General features: G+C 45.9%; 1 non-coding gene across 1 annotated transcript; it reads right to left on the bottom strand.

Annotated features, from left to right (window-relative positions):
• Positions 1–11,309: 11,309 nt before the first annotated feature.
• On the bottom strand, positions 11,310–11,416 carry LOC113861790. The gene has a single exon (XR_003504339.1). It is a non-coding gene; the product is annotated as a small nucleolar RNA R71 (small nucleolar RNA).
• Positions 11,417–12,796: the final 1,380 nt, after the last annotated feature.

A 12,796-nucleotide genomic window follows, 5' to 3' on the forward strand; every position in this document is an offset into this window, starting at 1 on the left:
CAAAGGCGCCACGAGGCGACAGCGAGACAGGGAACTCTTCCTATTAGTCCTAGCAGTCACTTCAAAGGTGTTTTAGCGGCCCGAGATGCGTTTTGCACGCATTTCTTACCGACTCAGCATAAGAGGACCCAGGCGATACCCTAATTGGAATTTGGGCCCGAAGGCACGAGGAGGCGCGAGAGAGAAAAGGAACTCTTCCTTTTAGTCCTAGTAGTCACTTCCAAGGTGCTTCAGTGGCCCGGGATGAGTTTTGCACGCGTTCCTTACCAACTCAGCAAAAGAGGACCCAGGTGAGACCAAATTGGAATTTGGGCCCAAAGGCGCCAGGTGGCGAGAGAGAGACAGGGAACTCTTGCTATGAGTCCTATAAGTCACTTCCAAGGTGTTTCAGTTGCCCGGGATGAGTTTTGCACGCGTTCCTTAGTGACTCAGCAAATAGGACCCAGGCGAGACCCAAATTGAAATTTGAGCCCAAAGGCGCCAGGAGGCAAGAGAGAGACAGGGAACTCTTGCTATGAGTCCTAGCTGTCACCTTCAAGGTGTTTCAGTTGCCCGAGATGAGTTTTGCACGCGTTCCTTAGCGACTCAACAAATAGGACCCAGGCGACACCCAAATTGGAATTTGGGCCCAAAGGCAGCGGGAGGCGAGAGAGAGACAAGGAGCTCTTCCTATTAGTCCTAGCAGTCACATCCAAGGTGTTTCAGTGGCCCGAGATGAGTTTTGCACGCGTTCCTTAGCGAGTCAGCAAAAGAGGACCCATGCGAGACACAAATTGGAATTTGGGCGCAATGGCGCCAGGAGGCAAGATAGCGATAAGGAACTCTTCCTATTAGTCCTAGCCGTCACTTCCAAGGTGTTTCAGTGGCCCGACATGAGTTTTGCACGCAATCCTTAGCGACTCAACAAGTAGGACCCAAGCGAGACCCAAATTGGAATTTGGGCCCAAAGGCGCCAGGAGGCGAGAGAGAGACAAGGAGCTCTTCCTATTAGTCCTAGCAGTTACTTCCAAGGTGATTCAGTGGCCCGAGATGAGTTTTGCACGCGTTCCTTAGTGACTCAGCAAAAGAATACCCAGGCAAGACCCAAATTAGAATTTAGGCCCAAAGGCGCCCGGAGGCGAGAGGGAGACAGGGAACTCTTCCTATTAGTCCTAGCAGTCACTTCCAAGGTGTTACTGTGGCCCGACATGAGTTTTGCATGCGTTCCTTAGCGACTCATCAACTAGGACCCAGGCGACACCCAAGTTGGAATTTGGGCCCAAAAGCGCCAAGAGGCGAGAGAGAGACAAGGAGCTCTTCCTATTAGTCCTAGCAGTTACTTCCAAGGTGTTTCAGTGGCCTGAGATGAGTTTTGCACGCGTTCCTTAGTGACTCAGCAAAAGAATACCCAGGCAAGACCCCAATTGGAATTTAGGCCCAAAGGCGCCTGGAGGCGAGAGGGAGACAGGAAACTCTTCCTATTAGTCCCAAATTGGAATTTAGGCCCAAAGGCAGCCGGAGGCGCGAGAGAGATAGGGAACTCTTCCTATTAGCTCTAACAGTCACTTCTAATGTGTTTCAGCGGGCCGAGATGAGCTTTGCAAGTATTTCTTACTGACTCAGCGAAAGAGGACCCACACGAGACGCAAATTGGAATTTGGGCCGTAAGGCGCCATGAGGCGAGAGAGGAACAGGGAACTCTTCCTATTAGTCCTAACAGTCACTTCCAAGGTGTTTCTGTGGCCCGAGATGAGTTTTGCACGCGTTGCTTAGCGTCTCAGCAACAGAGGACCCAAGCGAGACCCAAATTGGAATTTGGGCCCAAAGGCACGAGGAGGCGCGAGAGAGACAGGGAACTCTTCCTATTAGCCCTAGCAGTCACCTCCAAGGTGTATCAGTGGCCCGAGATGAGTTTTGCACGCGTTCCTTAGCGAGTCAGCAAAAGAGGACCCATGCGAGACACAAATTGGAATTTGGGCGCAATGGCGCCAGGAGGCAAGATAGCGATAAGGAACTCTTCCTATTAGTCCTAGCCGTCACTTCCAAGGTGTTTCAGTGGCCCGACATGAGTTTTGCACGCAATCCTTAGCGACTCAACAAGTAGGACCCAAGCGAGACCCAAATTGGAATTTGGGCCCAAAGACGCCAAAAGGTGAGAGAGAGACAAGGAGCTCTTCCTATTAGTCCTAGCAGTTACTTCCAAGGTGATTCAGTGGCCCGAGATGAGTTTTGCACGCTTTCCTTAGCGACTCAGCAAAAGAGGACCCAGGCGAGACCCAAATTAGAATTTGGGCCCAAAGGCGCGAGGAGGCGAGAAAGAGATAGGGAACTCTTCCTATTAGTCCTAGCACTCACTTCCAACGTGTTTCAGTGGCCCAAGATGTGTTATGCGCGCGTTCCATAGCGACTCAGCAAAAGAGGACCCAGGCGAAACCCAAATTGGACTTTGGACCCAAAGGCGCCACGAGGCGACAGCGAGACAGGGAACTCTTCCTATTAGTCCTAGCAGTCACTTCAAAGGTGTTTTAGCGGCCCGAGATGCGTTTTGCACGCATTTCTTACCGACTCAGCATAAGAGGACCCAGGCGATACCCTAATTGGAATTTGGGCCCGAAGGCACGAGGAGGCGCGAGAGAGAAAAGGAACTCTTCCTTTTAGTCCTAGTAGTCACTTCCAAGGTGCTTCAGTGGCCCGGGATGAGTTTTGCACGCGTTCCTTACCAACTCAGCAAAAGAGGACCCAGGTGAGACCAAATTGGAATTTGGGCCCAAAGGCGCCAGGTGGCGAGAGAGAGACAGGGAACTCTTGCTATGAGTCCTATAAGTCACTTCCAAGGTGTTTCAGTTGCCCGGGATGAGTTTTGCACGCGTTCCTTAGTGACTCAGCAAATAGGACCCAGGCGAGACCCAAATTGAAATTTGAGCCCAAAGGCGCCAGGAGGCAAGAGAGAGACAGGGAACTCTTGCTATGAGTCCTAGCTGTCACCTTCAAGGTGTTTCAGTTGCCCGAGATGAGTTTTGCACGCGTTCCTTAGCGACTCAACAAATAGGACCCAGGCGACACCCAAATTGGAATTTGGGCCCAAAGGCAGCGGGAGGCGAGAGAGAGACAAGGAGCTCTTCCTATTAGTCCTAGCAGTCACATCCAAGGTGTTTCAGTGGCCCGAGATGAGTTTTGCACGCGTTCCTTAGCGAGTCAGCAAAAGAGGACCCATGCGAGACACAAATTGGAATTTGGGCGCAATGGCGCCAGGAGGCAAGATAGCGATAAGGAACTCTTCCTATTAGTCCTAGCCGTCACTTCCAAGGTGTTTCAGTGGCCCGACATGAGTTTTGCACGCAATCCTTAGCGACTCAACAAGTAGGACCCAAGCGAGACCCAAATTGGAATTTGGGCCCAAAGGCGCCAGGAGGCGAGAGAGAGACAAGGAGCTCTTCCTATTAGTCCTAGCAGTTACTTCCAAGGTGATTCAGTGGCCCGAGATGAGTTTTGCACGCGTTCCTTAGTGACTCAGCAAAAGAATACCCAGGCAAGACCCAAATTAGAATTTAGGCCCAAAGGCGCCCGGAGGCGAGAGGGAGACAGGGAACTCTTCCTATTAGTCCTAGCAGTCACTTCCAAGGTGTTACTGTGGCCCGACATGAGTTTTGCATGCGTTCCTTAGCGACTCATCAACTAGGACCCAGGCGACACCCAAGTTGGAATTTGGGCCCAAAAGCGCCAAGAGGCGAGAGAGAGACAAGGAGCTCTTCCTATTAGTCCTAGCAGTTACTTCCAAGGTGTTTCAGTGGCCTGAGATGAGTTTTGCACGCGTTCCTTAGTGACTCAGCAAAAGAATACCCAGGCAAGACCCCAATTGGAATTTAGGCCCAAAGGCGCCTGGAGGCGAGAGGGAGACAGGAAACTCTTCCTATTAGTCCCAAATTGGAATTTAGGCCCAAAGGCAGCCGGAGGCGCGAGAGAGATAGGGAACTCTTCCTATTAGCTCTAACAGTCACTTCTAATGTGTTTCAGCGGGCCGAGATGAGCTTTGCAAGTATTTCTTACTGACTCAGCGAAAGAGGACCCACACGAGACGCAAATTGGAATTTGGGCCGTAAGGCGCCATGAGGCGAGAGAGGAACAGGGAACTCTTCCTATTAGTCCTAACAGTCACTTCCAAGGTGTTTCTGTGGCCCGAGATGAGTTTTGCACGCGTTGCTTAGCGTCTCAGCAACAGAGGACCCAAGCGAGACCCAAATTGGAATTTGGGCCCAAAGGCACGAGGAGGCGCGAGAGAGACAGGGAACTCTTCCTATTAGCCCTAGCAGTCACCTCCAAGGTGTATCAGTGGCCCGAGATGAGTTTTGCACGCGTTCCTTAGCGAGTCAGCAAAAGAGGACCCATGCGAGACACAAATTGGAATTTGGGCGCAATGGCGCCAGGAGGCAAGATAGCGATAAGGAACTCTTCCTATTAGTCCTAGCCGTCACTTCCAAGGTGTTTCAGTGGCCCGACATGAGTTTTGCACGCAATCCTTAGCGACTCAACAAGTAGGACCCAAGCGAGACCCAAATTGGAATTTGGGCCCAAAGACGCCAAAAGGTGAGAGAGAGACAGGGAACTCTTCCTATTAGTCCTAGCATACATTTCGAAGGTGTTTCAGTGGCCTGAGATGACTTTTGCACGTGTTCCTTAGCGTCTCAGCAAAAGAGGACCCAGGCGAGACCCTAATCGGAATTTGAGCCCAAAGGCGCTAGGAGGCGAGAGAGAGACAGGGAACTCTACCTATTAGTCCTAGCAGTCACTTCCAAGCTATTTCAGTGGCTCGAGATGAGTTTTGCCCACGTTCATTAGCAACTCAGCAAAAGAGGAGCTAGGCGAGTCCCAAATTGGAATTTGGGCCCAAAGGCAAAAGGAGGCGCGAGAGAGACAGCGAACTCTTCCTATTAGTCCTAGCAGTCACTTCCAAGGTGTTTCAATGGCCCGAGATGAGTTTTGCACGCGTTCCTTACCAACACAGCAAAAGAGGACCCAGGTGAGACCAAATTGGAATTTCGGCCCAAAGGCGCCAAGAGGCGAGAGAGACAGGGAACTTTTCCTATTAGTCCAAGTAGTCACTTCCAAGGTGTTTCAGTGGCCTGAGATGAGTTTTGCAAGCGTTCCTTAGCGACTCAGCAAAAGAGAACCCAGGCCAGACGCAAATTGGAATTTGGGCCCAAAGGCAAGAGGAGGCACGAGATAGGTAGGGAACTCTTCCTATTAGTCATAGCAGTCACTTCCAAGGTGTTTCAGTGGCCTGAGATGAGTTTTGCACGCGTTCCTTAGCGACTCAGAAAAATAGGACCCAGTCGAGTCCCAAATTGCAATTTTGGCCCAAAGGTGCCACGAGGCAAAAGAGAGATAGGGAACTCTTCCTATTAGTCCTAGCAGTCGTTTCTAACGTGTTTCAGTGGACCGAGATGTGTTTTGCGCGTGTTCCATACCGACTCAGGAAAAAAGGACCTAGGCGAAACCCGAATTTGGGCCCAAAGGCGCCACGAGGCGACAGCGAGACAGGGAACTCTTCCTATTAGTCCTAGTAGTCACTACAAAGGTGTTTTAGCGGCTCGAGATGAGCTTTGCACGCATTTCTTACCGACTCAGCATAAGATGACCCAGGCGATACCCAAATTGGAATTTGGGCCCAAAGGCACGAGGAGGCGCAAGAGAGACAGGGAACTCTTCCTTTTAGTCCTAGCAGTCGCTTCCAAGCTGCTTCAGTGGCCCGAGATGAGTTTTGCACGCGTTCCTTAGCGACTCAGCAAAAGAGGACCCAGGCGAGACCCAAATTGGAATTTGGGCTGAAAGGCGCCAGGAGGCAAGAGAGAGACAGGGAATTCTTCCTATTAGTCCTAGAGTTCACTTCCAACGTGTTTCAACGGCCCGAGATGAGTTTTGCGCGCGTTCCATAGCGACTCAGGAAAAGAGGACCCAGGCGAGACCTAAATTGGAATTTGGGCCCAAAGGCGCCACGAGGCGACAGCGAGACAGGGAACTCTTCCTATTAGTCCTAGCAGTCACATCCAAGGTGCTTCAGTGGCCCGGGATAAGTTTTGCACGCATTTCTTACCGACTTAGCAAAAGAGGACCGACGCAATACCCAAATTGGAATTTGGGCCCAAAGGCGCCAGGAGGCAACACAGACACATGGAACTGTTCCTATTAGTCCTAGCAGTCACTTCCAAGATGTTTCAGTGGCCCGAGATGAGTTTTGCACGCGTTCTTTAGCGACTCAGCAAAAGAATACCCAAACAAGACCCAAATTAGAATTTGGGCCCAAAGGCGCCAGGAGGCGAAAGAGTGACAAGAAACTCTTCCTATTAGTCCTCGCATACACTCCAAGGTGTTTCAGTGGCCCTAGATAACTTTTGCCCGAGTTCTTTAGCGACTCAGCAAAAGAGGACTCAGGCGAGACCCAAATTGGAATTTGGGCCCAAAGGCACCAGGAGGCAAGAGAGAGACAGGGAACTCTTCCTATTAGTCCTAGCAATCACTTCCAAGGTGGTTCAGTGGCCTGAGATGAGTTTTGCACGCGTTCCTTAGCAACTTAGCAAAAGAGGACCCAGGCGAGACCCAAATTAGAATTTGGGCCCAAAGGCGCCAGGAGGCGAGAGAGAGACTGGGAACTCTTCCTATTAGTCCTAGCAGTCACTTCCAAGGTGTTTTAGTGGCCCGAGATAAGTTTCGCACGCGTTCTTTAGCGACTCAGCAAAAGAATACCTAGACAAAACCCAAATTGGAATTTGGGCCCAAAGGCGCCAAGAGGCGAGAGAGAGACAGGAAACTCTTCCTATTAGTCCTCGCATACACTCCAAGGTGTTTCAGCGTTCTTTAGCGACTCAGCAAAAGAGAACTCAAGCGAGACCCAAATTGGATTTTGCGCCAAAAGGCACCAGGAGGCGAGAGAGAGACAGGGAACTCTTCCTATTAGTCCAAGCAGTCACTTCCAAGGTGTTTCAGTGGCATGAGATGAGTTTTGCATGCGTTCCTTAGCGACTCAGCAAAAGAGGACTCCGGCGAGACCCAAATTGGAATTTGGGCCCAAAGGCGCCAGTAGGCAAAACAGAGACATGGAACTGTTCCTATTAGTCCTAGCAGTCACTTCCAAGATGTTTCAGTGGGCCGGAATGAGTTTTGAACTCGTTCTTTAGCGACTTAGCAAAAGAATACCCAGGCAAGACCGAAATTGGAATTTGGGCCCAAAGGCGCCAGGAGGCAAGAGAGACACAAGTAACTCTTCCGATTAGTCCTAGCATACACTTCAAAGGTGTTTCAGTGGCCCTAGATAATTGTTGCACGTGTTCCTTAGCGATTCAGCAAAAGAGGACCCAGGCGAGACCCAAATTGGAATTTGGACCCAAAAACGCCAGGAGGCAAGAGAGAGACAGGGAACTCTTCCTATTAGTCTAAGTAGTCACTTCCGAAGTGTTTTAGTGGCCCGAGATATGTTTTCCACGCGTTCCTTACCGACTCTGCAAAAGAGGACCCAGACGAGACAAAAATTGGAATTTGGGCCCAACAGCGCCACAAGGCGAGATAGAGACAGGGAACTCTTCCTATTAGTCCGAGCAGTCACTTCCAAGGTGTTTCAGTGACCCAGGATGAGTTTTGCACGTCTTCCTTAGCGTCTCAGCAAAAGATGACCCAGGCAAGACCGAATTTGGAATTTGGCCCTAAAGGCGCCAGTAGGCAACACAGAGACATGGAACTGTTACTATTAGTCCTAGCAGTCACTTCCAAGATGTTTCAGTGGCCCAAGATGAGTTTTGAACGCGTTCTTTAGCGACTTAGCAAAAGAATACCCAGGCAAGACCGAAATTGGAATTTGGGCCCAAAGGCGCCAGGAGGCAAGAGAGACACAAGGAACTCTTCCGATTAGTCCTAGCATACACTTCAAAGGTGTTTCAGTGGCCCTAGATAATTGTTGCACGTGTTCCTTAGCGACTCAGCAAAAGAGGACCCAGGCGAGACCCAAATTGGAATTTGGACCCAAAAACGCCAGGAGGCGAGAGAGAGACAGGGAACTCTTCCTATTAGTCCTAGCAGTCACTTCCAAGGTGTTTCAGTGGCCTGAGATGAGTTTTGCACGCGTTCTTTAGCGACTCTGCAAAGGAGGACCAATGCGAGACCCAAATTGGAATTTGGGCCTTAAGGCGCCAGGAGGCGAGAGAGAGATAGGGAACTCTTCCTATTAGTCCTAGCAGTAACTTCCAAGGTGTTTCAGTGGCCCGGGATGAGTTTTGCACGCGTTCTTTAGCGACTCAAGAAAAGAGGACCCAGGCGAGACCCAAATTGGAATTTGGGCCCAAAAACGCCAGGAGGCGAGAAGAGACAGCGAACTCTTCCTATTAGTCCAAGCAGTCACTTCCAAGGTGTTTCAGTGGCCTGAGATGTGTTTTGCATGCGTTCCTTAGCGACTCAGCAAAAGAGGACTCAGGCAAGACCCAAATTGGAATTTTGGCTCAAAGGCACCAGGAGGCAAGAGAGAGACAGGGAACTCTTCCTATTAGTCCTAGCAGTCACTTCCAAGGTGTTTCAGTGGCCCAGGATGAGTTTTGCACGTCTTCCTTAGCGTCTCAGCAAAAGATGACCTGGGCGAGACCTAAATTGGATATTGGGCCCAAAGGCGCTAGAGGCGCGAAAGAGAGAGGGAACTCTTCCTATTAGTCCTAGCAGTGACTTCCAAGGTGTTTCTGTGGCCCGAGATGAGTTTTGCACGTGTTCCTTAGCGACTGATGAATCCATATTTTGACTGATATTGTAGCATAATTCTAACACATTTGATAAGAAAAAAATATATAAAGAAAGCAGAAAAACTTAGAAAAATAAAAGGAATTAAAGTTTGTTTAAATTTGTAGTTATTTTAGTAATTGTGAAATTTTTGCTTAGGAATTAAGTTTTTAATCTTGTTTTTGAAGGAATAAATTGAGCAAGGATCATATTCATGGAAGTTTGATGACAAGGAAGAGGGAAGAAGCAAGCCTGGACTCTATAAACTCAAGAATAAGAAATTGCAGACTGGGCGTGATCACTATTATCAGTGAAAGTGATCACTTCAGAAGTTCAAAGAAGAAAGAAAGCTCTGCATAACCACTTTTATCATTAAAAGTGATAGTTCCAGAGAGGCAAAATATCAGGACAACCCTGCGTAACCACTATTGTCATCAAAAGTAAGCGTTCCAGAGAGTCTTCAACTTGGCGAATTGCGCGTAGTCACTTTTATCAACAATAGTGATAACGCGCAACTGCCTTGGCTCTGCATTGTCACTTTTATCATCAAGAGTGATAGTTCCAGAGAGCCCTCAATATCGGGAAAATGCGCGTGGCCACTATTTCTGGGAAAAGTGTTAACGCGCAACCAATAACTCTCTGCGTAAACACTATTTCTCATAAAAGTGATAACGTGAAAATCTGGGAAATTTTATAAATACCAGAAACGATCCGGAAAGAGGGATTCTGTTTATTTTCAGTTTTTTTAGTTAGTTTCTGGTTAGAGGAAGTGAGAGAGAGGAGTGGGGATTCAGATCTTGGAGCTTCACGAAGAGGAATTGGAGTGGAGCAAGCTTCCATGGCGTTTCTGAGTTTCTTCTTCTCTTCTTCTCTTTCTTTTTCTTCTTCTGCTGCTATGGCTGTGTAATTCGTTCATAGTTAGGGATTGTAGATCTGAAACGAACATGTTGAATTGATTTGGATCTGAATTTCAAGCTTTGGAATAGATTGAGTGATTGATTCTGAACTTCACGTGGAAATTGAATGGAAATTTGATTAACTAAATTCAGAGGAACTCTTGTCAATGGAAATTGAATTTGTTCCTCAGATCTGAACCAATCACCGAGATTATAGTTTTCTTAGGGATAAGGAACTTTGATCTTGCAATCTTCTGGTTTCTTACACTTAAAGCAATATTGAATTGAATCAGATCTAAGAAATTAGAATGGTTTAATTGAATGTTAGGTTCACTGAGTTAAGGAATTAACCTCTGAATAATATAATGTGAAACTGATTGTCATTCTTTCCAATTGCTTGTTAATTCAGAACTTTATTGATTAAACATTGGAGTTTTGGTGAAGCAATTCCCTAGCTATGGTTTCTTCCTTTGTTATCACATAATTGTGTGTTCATTATTCTATTTTCTGCAAGTTCATTTTACCTCTAATTGTTTTAGTTTGCTGTTATTACATGTTACCATTCTCCTTACAAATTCGAAAAAGCTTAAATGGTTATAATTCTATGAAGTGATACTTGAATCAAAATTCCCTGTGGAGACGATATTTGGATCTTAAATTTACTTATCACTTGCTGCAATCCTAGTGCACTTGCTAGTGTTAGATTGCGAACAACAAGTTTTTGGCGCCGTTGCCTGGGAAGTTTGCATTTCAATATCATTAGTAGTAGAAAAGTAACTAGATTGAGCATTTATTTTGTTGCTTTGCTTTCAAATTGTTTTCTGCATAATTTTACTGCACCTTGTGTAATATTCTGCATAATATTTTTGTCTGCTGCATAGAATTTTTACATCTTTGTTTATCTGCATAATTTCAGTTTTCATTGTTCTTCATAGTTGTAATTGCCATTCTGCATATTTGTACATGATTTTACAATTCTGCAACTGCTAGATTTAAGTTTCTATATGCTTTTACTGATAGATTTTGCATGAATTCTGTTGTACATTTCTGAATATCAATTGTAGTCTAATTTTGCTTCAAACTGATTTGTATATGCGTGGTAAAAACAAGAATAAATCAATTCTGGTCTTTGATCCTGACATAGACATAACTTTGAGAAGATTGAGAAAAGAGTCTAGAGCAGAAAAAGCCATAGGGAGTGATAGTGAGTTAGAAGCTGTCCATTCTCCAGAATCTCAGAGTAATCCTAGAGTAAAAAGAACATCTACACCCTTGAGACAACCAAATCCAGCAATAGAAATGGCAGAGCAGAACAGACTTAGAACATTAGGGGACTATGCTATTCCTAACATGCAAGGTTTTAACTCTTCTATAATTAGGCCAACTATTCAAGCCAACCATTTTGAGATTAAACCTGCCCTACTACATTTAGTCCAACAGGATCAGTTTTCTGGAGGAAATTCTGATGATCCTAACTTGCATATTTCAAATTTTCTGCAGCTATGTGACACTATAAGAATGAATGGAGTTAGTGAAGAAGCTATCAGATTAAGACTATTTCCTTTTTCCGTGAGAGATAGAGCAAAATGTTGGTTACAAGCTCAACCACAAGGAAGCATCACAACCTGGACAGAACTTGTGAATAAGTTTTTAACTAAGTTCTTCCCTCCATCCAAAGCTGCTAAGTTGAGAGGAGAAATTACATCCTTTGTGCAGCAAGAAGGAGAATCATTGTATGAAGCCTGGAAAAGATAGAAAGAATTGCTTAGAAGGTGTCCACATCATTGTATTCCAGATTGGATGCAATTGGAGACTTTTTATAATGGGATGAATGCGGTAACAAGAACAATGGTTGATGCTGCTGCTGGAGGTTCATTAAATACAAAGTCCTTGGAAGAAGCTCAGAGAATTATTGAGATGATGGCATCTTCAATGTATCAGAATTCAAACTCAAGAAATCAAGGAAGAAATTCTAGTCATGAAGCTAAGGTTCTGGAAACTTTTCTTGCACAGAATCAGCTACAAAATCAAATGTTTTCAGAACAATTAGCTGCCTTAACACAACAAATTAGCAACTTGCAAACAAGGAGTATACCTACCAGTCAGCTAAGTTGTGATTTTTGTGGAGGAAACCATGCAAATGGTGCATGTGAGGATCTACAAGTGAAACACAAGAGCAAGTGAATTATATGAATAATTTTCAGAGACAACAGCCATCATACCCTCTAGGATTTCAATTTTCAAATAATAGAACTCAGCAGTATGCTAATTGGAATAATCAATATTCTGCTGCAAAGAATTCTAACTCAAATTTGCCTTTTTCTAATGCAGGTCCAGCAACACAACAGCCTTATTTTCAGAGGAATTCATCCACTCAATCTCAAGGAAATCAGAAATTTTCCAAGCCTATGAATGAGAGGTTGACTGAGATGGAAGAGACTATGCTGCAATTCATGAAGGTGACTCAAACAAGCTTCAAAAACCAAGCAGCCTCCATGAAGAAACTAGAGACACAGATCGGACAATTAGCTGAACAACTATCCAGCAGGGATGAAGGAAGATTTCCAAGCAATACAGTAATCAATCCTAAAGAACAATGTCAAGCCATAACTACAAGGAGTGGAGCTGTAGTTGCAAGCCCTAAACCAGCAGAAAAGAAAGTGAATGATGCAGCAAAGAGAAAAATTGAACAAGATCTGCAACAAGGAAATTTTAAGCTATTGAAGAAAGACCATTCAGAAGAAAAAGTAGATGTTCTTATGAATTCTGAAAGGAAAACCAAAAAGCAACTCTTTGAGGAAGCTTGTAAGCCAATAGATCCAGAAAAATACAAGAGGCTGCCCTATCCTCAAAGAGTCCAGAATCCTAAACAAGAGGAACAATTTGAAAGGTTTATGAATGTCTTTAAGAAATTACAAATTAATATTCCTTTTGTAGAAGCTTTGGAGTAAATGCCCTCATATGCAAAGTTTATGAAAGAACTACATTCCAGAAAAAGAAAGCTAGAGCATGATAAAACAGTACCTTTGACAGAGGAGTGCAGTGCCATTCTCAAGAGAAAGCTTCCTCCAAAGCTGAAAGATCCTGGATCATTTAGCATTCCTTGTGAAATAGGGAACTGCACTGTGGGAAGAGCATTATGTGACTTGGGAGCAAGCATAAATCTGATG

Source organism: Abrus precatorius, unplaced genomic scaffold, assembly GCF_003935025.1.
Source record: "Abrus precatorius isolate BTA unplaced genomic scaffold, Abrus_2018 Scaffold1, whole genome shotgun sequence".
Classification (NCBI taxonomy): domain Eukaryota; kingdom Viridiplantae; phylum Streptophyta; class Magnoliopsida; order Fabales; family Fabaceae; genus Abrus; species Abrus precatorius.